This window comes from Coregonus clupeaformis, unplaced genomic scaffold (assembly GCF_020615455.1).
Source record: "Coregonus clupeaformis isolate EN_2021a unplaced genomic scaffold, ASM2061545v1 scaf4093, whole genome shotgun sequence".
Lineage (NCBI taxonomy): Eukaryota > Metazoa > Chordata > Actinopteri > Salmoniformes > Salmonidae > Coregonus > Coregonus clupeaformis.
The window spans coordinates 10,732-31,588 of NW_025537547.1; the positions used below are offsets into that span (position 1 = coordinate 10,732).

At 43.4% G+C, this 20,857-nt stretch overlaps 1 long non-coding RNA gene and 1 pseudogene across 1 annotated transcript; both read right to left on the reverse strand.

The window, feature by feature from the left end:
- Positions 1-4,005: 4,005 nt before the first annotated feature.
- On the reverse strand, positions 4,006-4,677 carry LOC123490526. Its single transcript, XR_006660975.1, has 3 exons — positions 4,575-4,677; positions 4,225-4,368; positions 4,006-4,089 (listed from the first exon to the last, which is right to left on the reverse strand). It is a non-coding gene; the product is annotated as an uncharacterized LOC123490526 (long non-coding RNA).
- Positions 4,678-4,738: 61 nt separating this feature from the next.
- Positions 4,739-17,938, reverse strand: LOC123490527 (annotated as a pseudogene).
- Positions 17,939-20,857: the final 2,919 nt, after the last annotated feature.

Sequence of the window (20,857 nt, forward strand, 5' to 3'; positions counted from 1 at the left end):
AAACCAGTAGGTTAAGTGTATATCTTGTGTAGTAGTAATGAGTAGTAAAACCAGTAGGTTATGTGTAGATATTGTGTAGTAGTGATGAGTAGTAAAACCAGTAGGTTATGTGTAGATCTTGTGTAGTAGTAATGAGTAGTAAAACCAGTAGGTTATGTGTATATCTTGTGTAGTAGTAATGAGTAGTAAAACCAGTAGGTTATGTGTAGATCTTGTGTAGTAGTAAAACCAGTAGGTTATGTGTATATCTTGTGTAGTAGTAATGAGTAGTAAAACCAGTAGGTTATGTGTAATCTTGTGTAGTAGTGATGCGTATTAAAACCAGTAGGTTATGTGTAGATCTTGTGTAGTAGTAATGAGTAGTAAAACCAGTAGGTTAGTGTGTAGATCTTGTGTAGTAGTAATGAGTAGTAAAACCAGTAGGTTATGTGTAGATCTTGTGTAGTAGTAATGAGTAGTAAAACCAGTAGGTTATGTGTAGATCTTGTGTAGTAGTAATGAGTAGTAAAACCAGTAGGTTATGTGTAGATCTTGTGTAGTAGTAATGAGTAGTAAAACAAGTAGGTTATGTGTAGACCTTGTGTAGTAGTAATGAGTATTAAAACCAGTAGGTTATGTGTAGATCTTGTGTAGTAGTGATGAGTAGTTAAACCAGTAGGTTATGTGTAGATCTTGTGTAGTAGTGATGAGTAGTAAAACCAGTAGGTTATGTGTATATCTTGTGTAGTAGTGATGAGTAGTTAAACCAGTAGGTTATGTGTAGATATTGTGTAGTAGTGATGAGTATTAAAACCAGTAGGTTATGTGTAGATCTTGTGTAGTAGTGATGAGTAGTTAAACCAGTAGGTTATGTGTAGATCTTGTGTAGTAGTGATGAGTATTAAAACCAGTAGGTTATGTGTAGATCTTGTGTAGTAGTAATGAGTAGTAAAACCAGTAGGTTATGTGTAGATATTGTGTAGTAGTGATGAGTAGTAAACACAGTAGGTTATGTGTAGATCTTGTGTAGTAGTAATGAGTATTAAAACCAGTAGGTTATGTGTAGATCTTGTGTAGTAGTAATGAGTAGTAAAACCAGTAGGTTATGTGTAGATCTTGTGTAGTAGTAAAACCAGTAGGTTATGTGTATATCTTGTGTAGTAGTAATGAGTAGTAAAACCAGTAGGTTATGTGTAATCTTGTGTAGTAGTGATGAGTATTAAAACCAGTATGTTATGTGTAGATCTTGTGTAGTAGTGATGAGTATTAAAACCAGTAGGTTATGTGTAGATCTTGTGTAGTAGTGATGAGTATTAAAACCAGTAGGTTATGTGTAGATCTTGTGTAGTAGTGATGAGTAGTAAAACCAGTAGGTCATGAGTAGATATTGTGTAGTAGTAATGAGTAGTAAAACCAGTAGGTTATGTGTAGATCTTGTGTAGTAGTGATGAGTAGTAAAACCAGTAGGTTAAGTGTATATCTTGTGTAGTAGTAATGAGTAGTAAAACCAGTAGGTTATGTGTAGATATTGTGTAGTAGTGATGAGTAGTAAAACCAGTAGGTTATGTGTAGATCTTGTGTAGTAGTAATGAGTAGTAAAACCAGTAGGTTATGTGTATATCTTGTGTAGTAGTAATGAGTAGTAAAACCAGTAGGTTATGTGTAGATCTTGTGTAGTAGTAGTAAAACCAGTAGGTTATGTGTATATCTTGTGTAGTAGTAATGAGTAGTAAAACCAGTAGGTTATGTGTAATCTTGTGTAGTAGTGATGCGTATTAAAACCAGTAGGTTATGTGTAGATCTTGTGTAGTAGTAATGAGTAGTAAAACCAGTAGGTTATGTGTAGATCTTGTGTAGTAGTAATGAGTAGTAAAACCAGTAGGTTATGTGTAGATCTTGTGTAGTAGTAATGAGTAGTAAAACCAGTAGGTTATGTGTAGATCTTGTGTAGTAGTAATGAGTAGTAAAACCAGTAGGTTATGTGTAGATCTTGTGTAGTAGTAATGAGTAGTAAAACAAGTAGGTTATGTGTAGACCTTGTGTAGTAGTAATGAGTATTAAAACCAGTAGGTTATGTGTAGATCTTGTGTAGTAGTGATGAGTAGTTAAACCAGTAGGTTATGTGTAGATCTTGTGTAGTAGTGATGAGTAGTAAAACCAGTAGGTTATGTGTATATCTTGTGTAGTAGTGATGAGTAGTTAAACCAGTAGGTTATGTGTAGATATTGTGTAGTAGTGATGAGTATTAAAACCAGTAGGTTATGTGTAGATCTTGTGTAGTAGTGATGAGTAGTTAAACCAGTAGGTTATGTGTAGATCTTGTGTAGTAGTGATGAGTATTAAAACCAGTAGGTTATGTGTAGATCTTGTGTAGTAGTAATGAGTAGTAAAACCAGTAGGTTATGTGTAGATATTGTGTAGTAGTGATGAGTAGTAAACACAGTAGGTTATGTGTAGATCTTGTGTAGTAGTAATGAGTATTAAAACCAGTAGGTTATGTGTAGATATTGTGTAGTAGTGATGAGTAGTAAAACCAGTAGGTTATGTGTAGATCTTGTGTAGTAGTAATTAGTGTTAAAACCAGTAGGTTATGTGTAGATCTTGTGTAGTAGTAATGAGTAGCAATTCAGTAGTACTTTTTCATGAGGGGAAGTACATTTATATTACACTCTTGTCATTAGTCACATACAGAGAAATGTGTAGTAGTAATGAGTAGTAAAACCAGTAGGTTATGTGTAGATCTTGTGTAGTAGTAATGAGTAGTAAAACCAAGATCTTGTGTAGTAGTAAAACCAGTAGGTTATGTGTATATATTGTGAGTAGTAATGAGTAGTAAAACCAGTAGGTTATGTGTAATCTTGTGTAGTAGTGATGCGTATTAAAACCAGTAGGTTATGTGTAGATCTTGTGTAGTAGTAATGAGTAGTAAAACCAGTAGGTTATGTGTAGATCTTGTGTAGTAGTAATGAGTAGTAAAACCAGTAGGTTATGTGTAGATCTTGTGTAGTAGTAATGAGTAGTAAAACCAGTAGGTTATGTGTAGATCTTGTGTAGTAGTAATGAGTAGTAAAACCAGTAGGTTATGTGTAGATCTTGTGTAGTAGTAATGAGTAGTAAAACAAGTAGGTTATGTGTAGACCTTGTGGTAGTAATGAGTATTAAAACCAGTAGGTTATGTGTAGATCTTGTGTAGTAGTGATGAGTAGTTAAACCAGTAGATTATGTGTAGATCTTGTGTAGTAGTGATGAGTAGTAAAACCAGTAGGTTATGTGTATATCTTGTGTAGTAGTGATGAGTAGTTAAACCAGTAGGTTATGTGTAGATATTGTGTAGTAGTGATGAGTATTAAAACCAGTATTGTGTAGTAGTGATGAGTAGTAAAACCAGTAGGTTATGTGTAGATCTTGTGTAGTAGTAATTAGTGTTAAAACCAGTAGGTTATGTGTAGATCTTGTGTAGTAGTAATGAGTAGCAATTCAGTAGTACTTTTTCATGAGGGGAAGTACATTTATATTACACTCTTGTCATTAGTCACATACAGAGAAATGCTAGGCCTATAAAATGCACCTAATTTAAAAACATAATATTCTGGTACAGGGTAACATTCACCTGAAATTAAACTGTAATTTAACAATATTTAATAAACATTACATTAGTGACACTGATAGAAGAAATAACACACTGTGAACACATCTTTTAAAAGCAGGAGTTTTCATGCCTACATGATCTTGAAAATGGCTTGATTGATCAGATTTAATTTTACAGTTATATAAAAAGTCATATTAAAACGTAAACAATATAACAATAACAATAACCATATCAACGATGCATTCACTTGAAGGTTCCAGAGAAAGTTCAAGAGGAACTACCTTTTATTTATCTATAGAGAAAAAAACAATGACTGATAAGTTCAAATATGTCCTGCTAGGTCACAATTGTCTGTTCTCTGACACACCTGTAGGTCTCCCTCACCTGTCCTTCCTTCCACGCCCCCTGGCGTTGATCCGCTCTCCCTGTTCCTCTGTTTCCTGGCTCCATGGATAGTCTTGTCCTCCCATCCAGGAGCTCTTTAGGGAACAGACTCCGCTCGTCAAAGGCAGCCTTCACCACTGCATGAGGGCACAGAGAGGGAATAACATCCTGTATTCTATCTTTCAACTATACATTATCTTAAAACGACTTATTAATCAAACTTTTGTATTTATATTTTTGTTTCTTTTTATTCACACCAATAAGGGGCGTACCCTCACTGTTGGCAGGTATGGCTGGGTATATTGGGCTGGTATTGTCTCTATGGTTGAAGTAGCGGTGTGGGTGTGTGATAAACTCTGGCCTGGACAGCTCTCCTACAGACTGTACTTCTCCGATACGCAGCCCACTGAACGTACCTGCAGAGGGAGGGGACACACACTGACGACTGCAGAGAAATATGTATGCACACAAACGCACAAACGACACACAAACGCACACACACACACACACACACACACACACACACACACACACACACACACACATGACTTCAGATAAGAGGAGAAAGGAAGGCTGGCAGGAGAATACAGGGAGGGAACCCATTAGCTGAGTCTGGACTTACCAACGTCAGTATTCAGTGGTGTCTCCCTATGGCCAGGTCGGCTGTCACTCACCCTAAGGCCCCGCCTCTCCTTGTAGCTCCGCCCCCAAAACACTACTCGGAGGAAGACAGTCACCGGGAATACTACAGACACACACACACACACATCATGCAGACATCACAGTGAATTACTAGATGAAAGACATTATGTCATGTGTTGGTGTATGGCGAATATCTAGTTAGCTACAACCACTCTTTTGTCTCCAGTGGGATTTCTAGCTGTGTACAGTATGTTCAGTCCCTTTCAGAACGTATTACGATCATAAAGTTCAGACTGTCTTGTTGTGACACAGTGGGAACCTACATTGACCCCAGCTCCTCTCTCTCCAGGCCTGTGTCCTCTCCAGCCTCCTCTGTCTCCACTACTGCTCTGCTCTCCTCCCGCACCTTGAGGGGTTGGCTGTCCAGCTCAGGGTCTGTCCCACTGGGGCTCTGCGGCGACAATGTCCCCTCCCTGGGCTCTCCTTCTCCCCCTTGGACAGATCCAGGCCCGTCCAAACGCCAGTGCTCCTCCTAAAGATGTGTGTATGTGTGTGTGTGTGTGTGGGGGGGTTAAACTCAGTAAGCATCTTTTTACAAACACACATCTTTTTACAAACACACTTCTAAACAGAGTTTAGTCCGGTTTCATTTCTAATTCATCAGCCACACACCTCCCACATACTGTTCACACACTCAGTCAGAGTGATAATCACTGCCTACAACAGTGATGCCTACCAGAGTGATGCCTACCAGAGTGATGCCTACCAGAGTGATAATCACTGCCTACCTGAGTGATGCCTACCAGAGTAATGCCTACCAGAGTAATGCCTACCAGAGTGATGCCTACCAGAGTGATAATCACTGCCTACTAGAGTGATGCCACCAGAGTAATGCCTACCAGAATGATGCCTACCTGAGTGATAATCACTGCCTACCAGAGTGATGCCTACAACAGTGATGCCTACCAGAGTAATGCCTACCAGAATGATGCCTACCAGAGTGATAATCACTGCCTACCAGTGATGCCTACCAGAGTGATGCCTACCAGAGTGATAATCACTGCCCACCAGAGTGATGCCTACCAGAGTGATGCCTACTAGAGTGATGCCTACCAGAGTGATAATCACTGCCTACCAGAGTGATGCCTACTGAGTGATAATCACTGCCTACCAGAGTGATGCCTACCGGAGTGATGCCTACAGAGTGATAATCACTGCCTACCAGAGTGATGCCTACCACTGCCTACCAGAGTGATGCCTACCAGAGTGATAATCACTGTCTACCAGAGTGATGCCTACCAGAATAATGCCTACCAGAGTGATGCCTACCAGAGTGATAATCACTGCTACCAGAGTGGATGCCTACCAGATTGATAATCACTGCCTACCAGAGTGATGCCTACCAGATTGATAATTACTGCCTACCAGAGTGATAAACACCGCCTACCAGAGTGATGCCCTACCAGAGTGATAATCACTGCCTACCAGAGTTCATAGGGTTAGTGGGTGTGTAGATCAGTGGCGGTCTGTGCCGTTTAAGATGAGGGGAGGACGATATTTTCATGAGCATTACCTTATTTCTATTACAGCATGTTGGATGACTGTCATTCATATTCCATTCACCCAGTTCAATGTAACATTGATAGATTTAGGCTACTACATAATACTCAAATTTTCCCTATATCCATCATGAGGTTGCTACAACCTAGCTTATAAATGAAGGTTTACAACGTAGGTGTACAGGTTGAGATACATTTTAGTAATCAAGGTGACAGACAGTGACACATTCAACACGCCTTGCACACTCTTGCCTGCATCTAGCTGATCTAGGGCGTAATCATTAGTCCAACAGTGGCAAATAAGAGTTTCTATTGTACAAATTCATGTTTATCCCCATTTCAGTTACGTTTGTTTCCATTTAATAAATGTTTTCCAACAGAATCGGTAGAATGAATACACCCCTGATCACAAGCAAACTCAGTTCACTTTCATAGCAGCCACATACAAACAGCATGATCCCATTGATCGTTGTATAAAAACATTTGAAGCCAAACCTTCATATCATGACCGCTAACCGCTACACACAGCCTACATCGTTGTCACCATAATAACGCTCATAGTCAACATAGCTACTAGAACTAATAGCGTTGGTAAACCCACTACAATCATGCAGTACAGTGTATATTCAGCAAGCAATTTAGCAGTTACACCGGCGGGGCCCCGGTGGCAATAAATTAATAAAACCAAAAAGCTTACCTTGACTTAGCTAGCTAGCTAACATAGCATCCCTCTCTGTTTGAGCCAGGTGTTTTGAGTAGAGCTAAACTAGCTAGCTGCATTAGCTAGCTAAGTAAGTGAAAGTATAAAAAAATATATATATAGCTAGCTCTCGCTCTCGCTTCTTCATTTTGAAGAAATTAAACTGTTAAACTATTGTCTTCTCTATATGAGTCAACTACTCACCACATGTTATACACTGCAGTGCTAGCTAGCTGTAGCTTATGCTTTCATTACTAGATTCATTCTCTGATCCTTTGATTGGGTGGACAACATGTCACAGGAGGCTGCTGAGGGGAGAACGGCTCATAATAATGGCCTTAACGGAGCAATGGAATGGCATCAAACACCTGGAAACCATGGAAACCATGTGTTTGATGTATTTGATACAATTCCACTGATTCCACTCCAGTCATTACCACGCACCCGTTCTCCCAATTAAGGTGCCACCAGCCTCTGTGATGTCAGTTCATGCTGCAAGAGCTCCAAGATAGGTTGAAGGACGTCCTCGGTAGTTGTCATAATTACTGTGTAAGTCTATGGAAGGGTGAAACCACGAGCCTCCTAGGTTTTGTATTGAAGTCAATGTACCCAGAGGAGGACAGAAACTGTAGGTTGCTACCCCACAGAGTGCTGTTGAGGATACTGTAGACCTTCATTGCAAAGCAGTGTGTTTTACTCAACTATTTTATATTTAGTATAGTTGTATCTAAAAAGGATATCATTTTTTATGTTTCACTGTTTATTTTATGAAATTCATTGAGGAGGATGGTCCTCCCTTCCTCCTCTGAGGAGCCTCCACTGGTGTAGATGAGTACCTGTTACACACCTGTGACCGAGCACACACACACACACACACACACACACACACACACACACACACACCTGTCCGAACACGCCCACTGTGTCCCCAGGCAGGTAGCTGAGAGCTACGCTACAGTCTGCAGATGCTGAGAGGAGGAGGAGCCTGTCACCATGGAGACAAGTCTCCAGGTGAGTTACACAGTCCATGTGTGGGCGGAGTCTACCCAGCAGTTCTGGAGCCTCATTGGTCACTCCGTTGCTGGGCAGGAGGCAGTATTCCTAATGGACAGGCAGGCAGACACACACACAGAACACCACAACAAATAATCACAGACCATTAAAGCAGCTAAACAGGAAACGTCTGGGGGCTAGTATAAGGGTTTCTCTCTCCTCTCCCACCTGTATGCCCCAGATCTTCAGGGTTCCCTCCATGTCAGCAGTGACCAGGTATCGACCACAGGCGCTCATGGTCATGATGATGGAACCTGTGTCTTTATGAGCCATGAACACAGCAACCAGACCGCTCTGGACCGTGTTCCAGAACCGAACCAGACCAGAACCGCCACATGAGACCAGGTCCGCTCCACCTACCGAACAGAACGGGGCCAGTCAGTGACTAGAATAGTATAATAGAATACAATAGAATCACGTATCCTTTCACAGCAGTCTACAAAGACACCATCTCTCACCAGCGGTGGCCACGTCGATGCGTCCTGGCAGGAAGAAGAGTCTGGAGACGCCATCACTGCTCTCTGAGTCCTCCTCACCGCTTTCCATTACACACTGATGATGAGTCTTGTGTAGAGTGTGGGGTTAAGCAGTAGTACTTCTAGTAGTACGTTTGACAGGTGGTGTGTGAGTGTGTGTTTGGTTCTGACCTGTCTGAGCCTTGCTGCATTCTCTCTCAGGATCTGGACGGAGCTTTCTCAGGGCGTTCTCTGTGCTGTTGTTCCATACCGTGAGCTCCCCGTCATAACTTCCTGTCCACACAGAAAACAGGAAGCAAACAGGATATGCACATTACGAAATCTCTTCACTCTTTGCCAAACTTTCCAGAACCTTTCAGAATCATTTTCCTGAAGGTGCAGTGTGTCATGTTATGATTACACCTTCATAGCGCTTTACAAACAATACCACAACATGGTTCTTTCTGGGCCTGCCAACACTGATCTGAATACAGCATGATACAACATGGCTCCTCTGTGTGATGTGAGGGTTCAGGAGGAGCTTATCTGAATACAGCATGATACAACATGGCTCCTCTGTGTGATGTGAGGGTTCAGGAGGAGCTTATCTGAATACAGCATGATACAACATGGCTCCTCTGTGTGAGGTGAGGGTTCAGGAGGGGGAGCTTATCTGAATACAGCATGATACAACATGGCTCCTCTGTGTGATGTGAGGGTTCAGGAGGAGCTTATCTGAATACAGCATGATACAACATGGCTCCTCTGTGTGAGGTGAGGGTTCAGGAGGGAGCTTATCTGAATACAGCATGACTACAACATGGCTCCTCTGTGTGAGGTGAGGGGTTCAGGAGGAGCTTATCTGAATACAGCATGATACAACATGGCTCCTCTGTGTGAGGTGAGGGTTCAGGAGGAGCTTATCTGAATACAGCATGATACAACATGGTTCCTCGTGTGAGGTGAGGGTTCAGGAGGAGCTTATCTGAATACAGCATGATACAACATGGCTCCTCAGTGTGAGGTGAGGGTTCAGGAGGAGCTTATCTGAATACAGCATGATACAACATGGCTCTCTGTGTGATGTGAGGGTTCAGGAGGAGCTGATCAGTAGGGAGAGAAGGAGCAGTAGGAGGAGGAAGAGGAGGTAGAGAAGGGAGGAGGAAGAGGAGGAGAGAGAGAAGGAGGAGGAAGAGGGAGAGAAGGAGGAGGAACATGAGGAGGTAGAGAAGGAGGAGGAGGAAGAGAAGGAGGAGGAAGATGAGGAGGGAGGCAGAGAAGGAGGAGGAAGATAGGAGGAGGTAGAGAAGGAGGAGGGAGAGGAGGAGGGAGAGAAGGAGGGAGGAAGATGAGGGAGGAGGCAGAGAAGGAGGAGGAAGATGAGGGAGGTAGAGAAGGAGGAGAAAGAGGAGGAAGAGAAGGAGGAGGAGGAAGAGGAGGAAGAGAAGGAGGAAGAGGAGGAAGAGAAGGAGGAGGAGGAAGAGGAGGGAGAGAAGGAGTAGTAGGAATGTGTGAGCAGTCAGAGAAGGTTTATGAGTGTTGCTCATTGAGGGAGCCCAATGCATTATTCATGCTGCCCAGGGGCCAGCTATATCCACTGACTGTTAGCACTGCCTCTCTCTCTCATGGTATCCTTATTTCTTTCTCTCGGTCTCTCTCTCAGTCTCCTGCAGTGTGCACAGACAGACTCCCAGGAGGCTCACAGCGTGGGAATCGGTAGAAGAGGAGAGAAGTGAGGGAGGTGAGAGACAGTTATAGAGAGAAAGAGGATGCTTCACTGCAGGTGAGCAGCACAGGCTAAAGAAAGAGTGACAGAGAGAGAAGAGAAAGATGAAGAGAGAGAAGAGAAAGATGAAGAGAGAGAAGAGAGAAGAGGGGGAGGGAGAGAGAGGGGAGAGAGAGAGAGAGAGAGAGAGAGAGAGAGAGAGAGAGAGAGAGAGAGAGAGAGAGAGAGATGAGAGAGAGAGAGAGAGAGAGAGAGAGAGAGAGAGAGGGAGGGAGGGAGAGAGAGAGAGAGAGAGAGAGAGAGAGAGAGAGGAGGGGAGAGAGAGAGAGAGAGAGAGAGGAGGGGGAGAGAGAGAGAGAGAGAGAGAGAGAGAGAGAGAGAGAGAGAGAGAGAGAGAGAGAGGGGGGAGAGAGAGAGAGAGAGAGGAGGGGGAGGGAGAGAGAGAGAGAGAGAGAGAGAGAGAGGGAGAGAAGAGAGAGAGAGAGAGGGGGAGGGGAGAGAGAGAGAGAGAGAGAGAGAGAGAGAGAGAGAGAGAGAGAGAGAGAGAGAGAGAGAGAGAGAGAGAGAGAGAGAGAGGCTAGAGGCTAGAAGAATACCCCGTGGCGTTTCAGACATAATGACATTACTCACCCACATGCTGTGCTCTAACATGTCTCCTGGATACATTACATCACTATACATGACTTAACATGAATACACTGAGTATACCAAACACTTATGGACCATTCTTGACACACACGGGAAACTGTTGAGCATGAAAAACCCAGCAGCATTGCAGTTCTTGAAACATACCGGTGCGCCTACCTCGTTCGAAGGCACTTAAATCTTTTGTCTTTCCCATTCACCCTCTGAATGGCACACATACACAATGTCTCAAAATCCTTCTTTAACCATGTCTTCTACCCTTCATCTACACTGATTAAACAAGTGACATCAATAAGGGATCATAGCCTTCACCTGGATTCACCTGGTCAGTCTATGTCATGGAAAGAGCAGGTGTTCTTAATGTTTTGTATACTCAGCGTACATGGTCCTGGGCCCATATGCGTCATGCCCATCACATTTACATAAAGACATGCCTACAGACAGACCTAGTCAAACATATAAAAAGACACTACTTTGTAACACAAAACAATATGGAGGTTTAGGGCTTACTTTTCCAGCATTGTCAAGGCACTTATTATGTGGAGGGAAAAGTTTAAGTTTAAGAAGCTTTAATTACCTTGACTTCTTATGTCCCAAACCTATTTTAGGTCAATTAGATGAGATGAGCAGGTGGATAGGAGGAAGAAGAGAGAGACTGCCTGCTTTAGGGGTGAAATACGGGGAGTGAAACGAAAGACAGAGCAGTAAAGAGGGAGGAAGGCCGTGAGTGTCGGAGCGAGGAGCGGCAAGCAAAGCGCTGCACAGAGTTTCGAATATTGATGAGGAGAGTACAGTTCTCCTGCATTCTGATTCTCATGCACACATACGCAAAGATCCATACACACACACATACACAGACGTACGCACACACATGCACGTGAGGACACACGCAAGTGCGCGCACACACACACACACACACACACACCCTACTTCAGGCCTAAAAGGCAGACTACTCAGGTTCATTTTCCTCTCTGTCACACAGGGAGAGCTAATAAACATAACTTAATTTGGGAGAGAGAGAGAGAGAGAGAGAGAGAGGGAAGGAGAGAGAGAATGGAGAGAGTGGGTGAGAGAGCGACAGAGAGAGCGAGAGAACGAGATAAATATGTTTTGAAAGTATCTTGTCCTATCTTTCTGTTCCCAACTTTTCTAATCTAACAGAAACAGTCTGCTTTCCTTCCATTTCTATTTATATGTCCAAAGTCTTCTCTTATATTCTTCTAAATGTTCCCTCTCTGTTCTTTTCCTTTGCCTTGTACTCATCGCTGCAGTGAATCTTTCACAGAGTAGCCATTGTGCAAGATGAGTGTAGTCTGTGCTGTACCTCTCAACAGGAACATTGCCACCGTATCTCAGAACTATAGCTCTACAACTGTGCTAGTTTAGCTTTGTGAAGACATTTCTATCTATACAGTACACAGGAGAGATCCATTTCTGTTTCATGGAACAGTCTTCATAATAGACCAACCTTTCAGTCCTCTACACAGGAGAGGCCTCTCGATAGAGACGTGTGTATTCACAAGAATGAGACCATTCTATAGTAATGGCCCCCAGATAAGCACCTGCATCTCAAAGCTCCCGATAAATCCTGAAGTGATGTTAATGGAAGATTAGTGCGGTTAACATTAAGGTTGATCTCCTAATCATTCTGATGGGTTATTCTCTGTGGGTAAGCATTAGTACTTAATGGTAGCCATGTTGAGCCTGAGTTCAGGCCTCCGCTGGGGGTGCTGTGTGCCTGTGGGCCTGACAGGCAGATATCGTGCATACACACACACGCGCACACACACACACACACACACACACACACACACAAAGCTCCCGAGCAGAGAGACCGTGGGAGCACAGTGCCTTTGATAACACCACTCACTTTAATCACCAGCTAATTGCTCCCAGATAGTTTTACTTCAGTGGATTTTTTCTCTATTTCTCTCCTTCTGTTGCTTGAGCGGGCAATCTTTCATTCTAATGGAAGTCCACACACACAGAGACACATACTGTACACACAAATGTACACACACACACACAGACTCAAACACACACCTGTGACAAGGGTCTGAGGGGGCAGGAATGCGGCACACAGGACATAATCACGGTGCTGAACTCCTCCCTTCCACTCAGAGGGCTGAACAAAGAACTGAGAGAACGAGTGCAGTCTGAACACTGTTAACATCCTGCAGAGAGAGAGAGAGAGAGAGAGAGAGAGAGAGAGAGAGAGAGAGAGAGAGAGAGAGAGAGAGAGAGAGAGAGAGAGAGAGAGAGAGAGAGAGAGAGAGAGAGAGAGAGAGAGAGAGAGAGAGAGAGAGAGAGAGAGAGAGAGAGAGAGAGAGAGAGAGAGAGAGAGAGAGAATGAGTATCTTTGACTATGTACAGCCTTGCTATTGAGAAAGGCCATCTGCAGACCTGGCTCTCAAGAGAAGACAGGCTATGTGCACACTGCCCACAAAATGAGGTGGAAACTGAGCTGCACTTCCTAACCTCCTGCCAAATGTATGACCATATTAGAGACACATACTTCCCTCAGATTACACAGACTCACAAAGAATTTGAAAACAAATCCAATTTGGATAAACTCCCATATCTATTGGGTGAAATACCACAGTGTGTCATCACAGCAGCAACATTTGTGACCTGCTGCCACAAGAAAAGGGCAACCAGTGAAGAACAAACACCATTATTAATACAGCCTATATTTATGTTTATTTATTTTCCTTTCATACTTTAACTATTTGCACATCATTACAACACTGTATATATACACATAATATGACACTTGTCTATTATTTTTTAAATGTTGTTTACTGTTAATGTTTTTATTGTTTATTCACTTTTGTTTATCATCTATTTCACTTGATTTGGCAATGTAAACATATGTATCCCATGCCAATAAAGCCCCTTACATTGAATTGAATTGAGAACGAGTGAGAGATAGGTAAAGAGAGAGAGAGGGTCACTACTAGGACTGTTCCCTTCACTCTGTTATAACTGCTGTTACTAGCTATGCCAGGGAAAACCGGCCATTATCAGCTCAATGTTATGGATGTTTCCAAATGAATGTCAATAGAAAACAGCTACTTTGCTGTTATTCTGGCTGCAGAGGTCGTAATCTGTGTTAGCATATAGCTAGCTCTAGCTAGCAAGCAAAGGGATTAGAACGTTGCCAGCGAGCATGGCAATGGAACATTTAGAATGAACAACTGGGTTGCGTCCATAAACATCAAATGAACGACTGGGTCGGGTCTCTAGCATTAAAAAGATGAGAAAGTATGAATTAGCATATTAAAGTTAAAATCTCAACGAAAAAAAGGTATTTATACCAGTAAATGTGTGCTTTCATATAATTTTCTTTGGCAACTGTGGTATAAGCAGGATAAACGCCTCCGTTTTGTACATTACCTAGGAAAAATGAACTCGGCAAAGGGACTTGGCAGTGTCTTCCATTATTTCCAAGGTAATGTGTACAGAACGCGTTTACTCTCCCTTTCTTATCACACTAACACACTGTTATAGCTAATGTTACTCCTGGGTGTTTCACTGCCAGAGACTCTCAACTGATGTGAAGGAAGGAAGAGAGATTCATTGGACACTGTGTTAACAAACCTCCAAACGAGCTTCAACGCCATACAACACTCCTTCAGTAGCCTCCAACTGCTCTTAAACACTAGTAAAACTAAATGCATGCTCTTCAATCGAACGCTGCTGGCACCCGCCCACCCGACTAGAATCACTACTCTCGACGGGTCTGACCTAGAGTATGTGGACAACTACAAATACCTAGGTGTCTGGTTAGACTGTAAACTCTCCTTCCAGACTCACATTAAGAATCTCCAATCCAAAGTTAAATCTAGAATTGGCTTCCTATTTCGTAACAAAGCCTCCTTCACTCATGCTGCCAAACAGTGCCCTCGTAAAACGACTATCCTACCGATCCTTGACTTCGCGATGTCATTTACAAAATAGCCAACACTCTACTCAGCAAATTGGATGTAGTCTATCCACAGTGCCATCCGTTTTGTCTCCAAAGCCCCATACACTACCCACCACTGTGACCGTAGCAGCTCTTGTTGGCTGGTCCTCACTACATGTTCGTGGTCAAACCCACTGGCTCCAGGCCATCTATAAATCACTGCTAGGCAAATCCCGCCTTATCTTAGCTCATTGGTCACCATAGCAGCACCCACCATAGTCTGCGCTCCAGCAGGTGGATATCTCACTGGTCATCCCCAAAGCCAACACCTCCTTTGGCCGCCATTCCTTCCAGTTCTCTGAGCTGCCAATGACTGGAACGAATTGCAAAATCTCTGAAGCTGAGACTCTTATCTCCCTCACTAACTTTAAGCATCAGTTGTCAGAGCACCTTATCGACCCACTGCACCTGTACACAGCCCATCTGAAATTAGCCCACCCAACTACCTCATCCCTATATTGTTATTTATTTTGCTCTTTTGGCACCCCAGTATCTCTATTTGACATAATCTCTTGCACATCTAGCATTCCAGTGTTAATACTAATTGTATTATTTTGCACTATAGCCTATTTATTGCCTTACCTCCATAACCTGGCTACATTTGCACACACTGTATATATATTTTCTGGTTGTATTTTTTGACTTTATGTTTTTTTTACCCCATATGTAACTCTGTGTTGTTGTTTTTATCGCACTGCTTTGCTTTATCTTGGCCAGGTCACAGTTGTAAATGAGAACTTGTTCTCAACTGGCTTACCTGGTTAAATAAAGGTGAAATATATATTATTTTTTTTTAAGAGATGAACCAGCAGACAGACACACAACCACTGACAGACAGACAGACAGACAGACAGACAGACAGACAACCACAGACAGACAGACAGACAGACAGACAGACAGACAGACAGACAGACACAACAACAGACAGACAGACAGACAGACAGACAGACAGACAGACAGACAGACAGACAGACAGACAGACAGACAGACAGACAGACAGTTGAATGTGCAGATCTTAGGTCTTAGGGACACACACTCATACCTCTCCCAGCCCATGACCAGCACGGTTCTCTTCAGCACCAGAACCTGGGAGATGTCCACGGCCTTGTCCCGGCCCGCATTCAGCCTGTGGTGGCAGTGACCGTTAAAGTCCCAGATCTAGAACCGCACAGAACTACAGTTAGAACCGCACAGTTACAACCACACAGCCAGAACCACACAGTTAGTAACACAGAACCACACAGTTCCAAAATACAGATCTAGAACCTAGAACAGACACCCCATCAAATTGACACCACCAGGTTAACATCAAAAGCAAAAAGATTCAAGGAGACAGAAACATTTACCACTGGGACAGACAGACAGACGGACGGACAGATAGACAGACAGACAGACAGACAGACAGACAGACAGACACGACAGACAGACAGACAGACAGACAGACAGACAGACAAAGACAGACAGACAGACAGACAAGACAGACAGACAGACAGACAGACAGACAGACAGACAGACTAGACAGAGCCAGACAGACAGACAGACAGAGACAGACAGACAGACAGAAGACAGACAGACAGAGACAGACAGACAGACAGACAGACAGACAGGACAGACAGACAGACAGACAGACAGACAGACAGACAGACAGACAGACAGACAGACAGAGCAGACAGACAGACAGACAGACAGACAGACAGACAGACAGGACAGACAGACGGACAGACAAGACGAGCGACAGACAGACAGACAGACAGACAGACAGAACAGACAGACAGACAGACAGACAGACAGGAACAGAAAGAAAGGACAGATAGACAGACGACACGGACGACACGGACAGACAGACAGGGACAGAAAGAAAGACAGACAGGACAGACAGACAGACAGACAGACAGACAGACAGACAGACAGACGGTAGACAGACAGACAAGACAGACAGACAGACAGACAGACAGACAGACAGACATGACAGACAGCAGACGGGGACAGACAGACAGACAGACAGACAGACAGACAGACAGACAGACAGACAGACAGACAGACAGACAGACAGACAGACAGACAGACAGACAGACAGACAGACAGACAGACAGAAACAAGCACAGACAAAGTCAGACAAACACACACACCCCTGGGGGGTTCGGACACAACCACAAGTAAACACAGCCGGTAGTCAGCAGAGCAGAAAGCTCCTGACACAACAGAAACACTACAGAGAGAAGATTAAACACGTTTCACAGAGAGTCAAATGTCAGATAGCCTCCGCCCAACACTGCTTCTGCTGCCTCAAACCTCCACATGTTAGGGGTCCACACTCACTGGACTCAATCAACAAACAGTCTCACAACTACAATTCTATTGTAATGTATTCTATTTCACCCACATTCTTTGCCATTTCAAAACAACTTAGGCAACATATTAAGGTCCCTTCTCTTGAAGATATATTATTAAACATTTGATTATATGGATATGTATGTATCTGTGGATGTAGCTATGGTTATTGTGCATGCATTAGTTGCACCTATATATTTTACAAAATGATCTCCTGCAGAGTGCCCTACAAAATTGGAACGGAACAATATTAATATCTTAGTGTTTATATATTTCATGCTTATGGGGACTGCCTACGTTAATTATTGTAATGAGTGACCTTGACTACTCCGTCTGTGCCGGGGCGGTGAACAGGCGTGTCTGTGTCCGTCCAAGCGCCATGGTGGGAGATCTCAGCATCACCATGACAACGGTGGAACTGCTTAGACCTTCTGACCTGGGCTGTCCACCAGCCAACAGATCACTGAGGAGCGAGAGTCACTGCTGATCACCTGAGAGACAGAGAGGGGTGGGGGGAGACAGAGAGAGAGCAGAGAGGGGGAGTTGGGGAGAGGGAGAGGAGAGAGAGCGAGAGTGAGAGGGATGTGGGGAGTTGTGGGAGAGGGAGAGGAGAGAGGAGCGAGAGGATGTGGGGGAGTTGGTGAGAGAGAGAGAGAGAGAGAGAGAGAGAGAGAGAGAGAGAGAGAGAGAGAGAGAGAGAGAGAGAGAGAGAGAGAGAGAGAGAGAGAGAGAGAGAGAGAGAGAGAGAGAGAGAAAGAAACATTATCATGGTTTGTGAGATGGTAGGTGGACTGTGCATGTGTTCTGTGTGTGTGACCTGTCTGAACAGGCTGCTATGAGAGGACACAGGTGACAGTGTGGGGTTCTCATAGACTGGAGATCCCCCCCCCCTCTCTCTTGGCTTCCAAGGAGGATGAGAGAGGTTGAAGGAAAGAGGGAGGAGGCGGAGATGAAGGAAATCAATAGAGTGTGACACTGTGTTGGGGAAGATGGTGAGAGAATATGAAAGGATAGCAATACAACACACCTGAGAGAAGAGAGAGAGAGTTGTCTTAAAGTCTTCAACATGCAGCATGTGGAAGAAATAATATCATCATTTAGATTAAGGCATATTTCATTTTAATGCATGTCTATGTACACATAACAACCCCCTTCTCCCTTCCTCTGTCACCTTGTCTTGGAGAAGCTGATCAGTTGTTTTGCCCACTTAAGAACGGCACGATGTAACACTGCCTATGTGACCTCTGAGTACACCCACTGGTTTAGAGATCACATAGGGGTTCATTGGCAAAAGTTGTCCGGTAATATATGTGGCTGCAACCAATCAGAGAGAGAAGGATGTTAGTGCTGGCAGGGGGCTACAACCAATGAGAAGTAAGATAGATGAACTGGTAGGACTTGTCAGTACCTATCAGGATTCATCCCAGGGTGGGTGGTAGGTATTGGTTTTTCTCCGTGTGGAAGGCGGTGAGAGGGGACCCCTCCTCCAGCCAATCACTATGCTGCTGTGGGGGCTGGAAGGTGCACGACAGACAACGCTGGCCCAAAGAGCCCAGGAAACGTACTGCAGGGAAACAGAAGTAAGGAGTAGGGATGAGGTGGGTTTTATGAAATCGCAAAGAGGGAGAAGGAAAGGAGGTGAAGGTGAGGAGAGAGGGGGAAGAATTGATGAGTGGATAACAAGTAGATACACTGTATTCGAAAGATCTAGACCTCTCCTGATTTTTTTTTTCCCAATATTTTGTTACGTTATAGCCTATTCTAAAATTTGATTGAATGTTTATATTACACACAAATAACATAATGACAAAAGAAAAACGTTGGAAATTTTTGAAATGTAGAAAAAAAAAAAACTGAAATATATTATTGGTAAAATTCAGACCTCTTTATCAGTACTTTGTTAAGCTTGTCAGCGATTACAGCTTCGAGTCTTTTGGGTATGACGTTAAACTTGGCACACCGTATCTGGGGAGTTTCCTCCCATTCTTTCTCTGCAGATCCTCTCAACACAAGGACATTCAGAGACTTGTCCCAAGCCACTCCCTGATGTCTTGACCGAGTGCATAGGTCGCGGTTCTGCTGGATGGGTGAACCTTCGCCCCCCAGTCTGAGGTCCTCGTGAGCTCTGGGAGAAGATTTTACTAAGATTCGTAAGTTGCAATTATTTTCCCTCGATCCTGACTAGTCTCCCAGACCCTAACTAAAAAACATCCCCACAGCATGACGTAAAGCTGCCACCACCATGCTTACCGTGGAGGGAGGGAAGGCAGGTTTCCTCAGACGCGACGCCTAAGCCGTTCAGGCCAAAGAGTTAATTTGCATCAGACCAGAGAATCTTGAGCTCTCTGAGAGTCAGGTGCCTTTTTGGCAAAATCAACTAGTCATGTGCCTTTTAAGTGGTTAGCCGGCCACTCTACGAGTGCAAAGGCCTGATTGGTGGAGGGGCTGCAGAGATGGTTGTCCCTTCTGGAAGGTTCTCCCATCTCCACAGAGGAATCTTGAGCCTGTCAGAGTGACCATTGTGGCCTGGGTTACCTCTGACTAAGGCTCCTCTCCCCTGACTGCTCAGTTTGGCACAGGTGGCAGTTAGAAGATCTTGGTGGTTCAAACGGGTTAAAAGAAATTTTTTGTACCTAGATCGTGCGAACAATCCCCATCGGAGACGGAAAATTCCTTTGATCTCATGGCTTGGTTTTTGCTCTGGACATGATGTCAACTGTGGACTTATATAAAGGGTGTGCCTTCAAAACCATGTCCAATCAATTGAATTTACTTACAGGTGTACTTAACTGCTGAAAAAACATCAAGGATGACCAATGGAAACTGGATGCACCTGAGAATTTGAGTCTCATAGTAAAGGGTGAAAATTATGTAAATATTTTTTTATAAGAAAAAAGGTTTATTATGGGATATTGTAAAGATTGATGAGGGGAAAAAGTATTTAATCAATTTTAGAATGAGGCTGTAATCGCAACAAAATGTGGGAAAAGGGAAGGGGTCGAACCTTCCGAAGGTAGTATATTGATCTGCCGCCCTACACACAGAGAGAGAGGAGAGCTTTGAAACAAGTCAGAACATTGTGGCTGACATAAAACACACATGGAACACTAACAGTCTAGTCAGGACCCAGTGTGTATTTCAGGAACATGAGATATATGATTTCTCCATAACATGTCATTGTTCTTTAAGGCAGGGAACTAGTTAGAGTTTGTGTCTGGTTGACTGTGAGAAGTAGGCGGTGTCCATCTATCTATCCCTTCAACACACACACACACACACACACACACACACACACACACACACACACACACACACACACACAGACACACACACACACACACACACACACACACACACACACACACACACACACACACACACACACACACACACACAGACAGTAAAATGTAATGAGCCAACTCCTTTTAGGTTCGTATCGTTCCCTTTTGTTGAGAGTTTATGTTTGTGTTGTTGTTGTTGTTGTTTATTCGACAATTCAGTCGTGGCCACAAACACTTATAAGAAAAGAAATAGGCAGATTATAACTTTGTATAACCTGTCGTGTTACGGTCATAACACTGTCATGTCACCTGTTGTGAAATATTGTGTATTTTATGGGGTTAAGTAATTAAAATAAAAAAAATATATTAATATAGCATTAATAGACAATGTATATGTTGTATAAGATTTTCCTGAAATTGACCATAATAAATTATTAAAAATCATTGTAATTGTGCACATATTGACGTCAGACATGCACCCAACCCAGTGCTCCGTTGCTGATGACGATATCAGATGGGACAAGACACCCCTTTATGACTGATGAC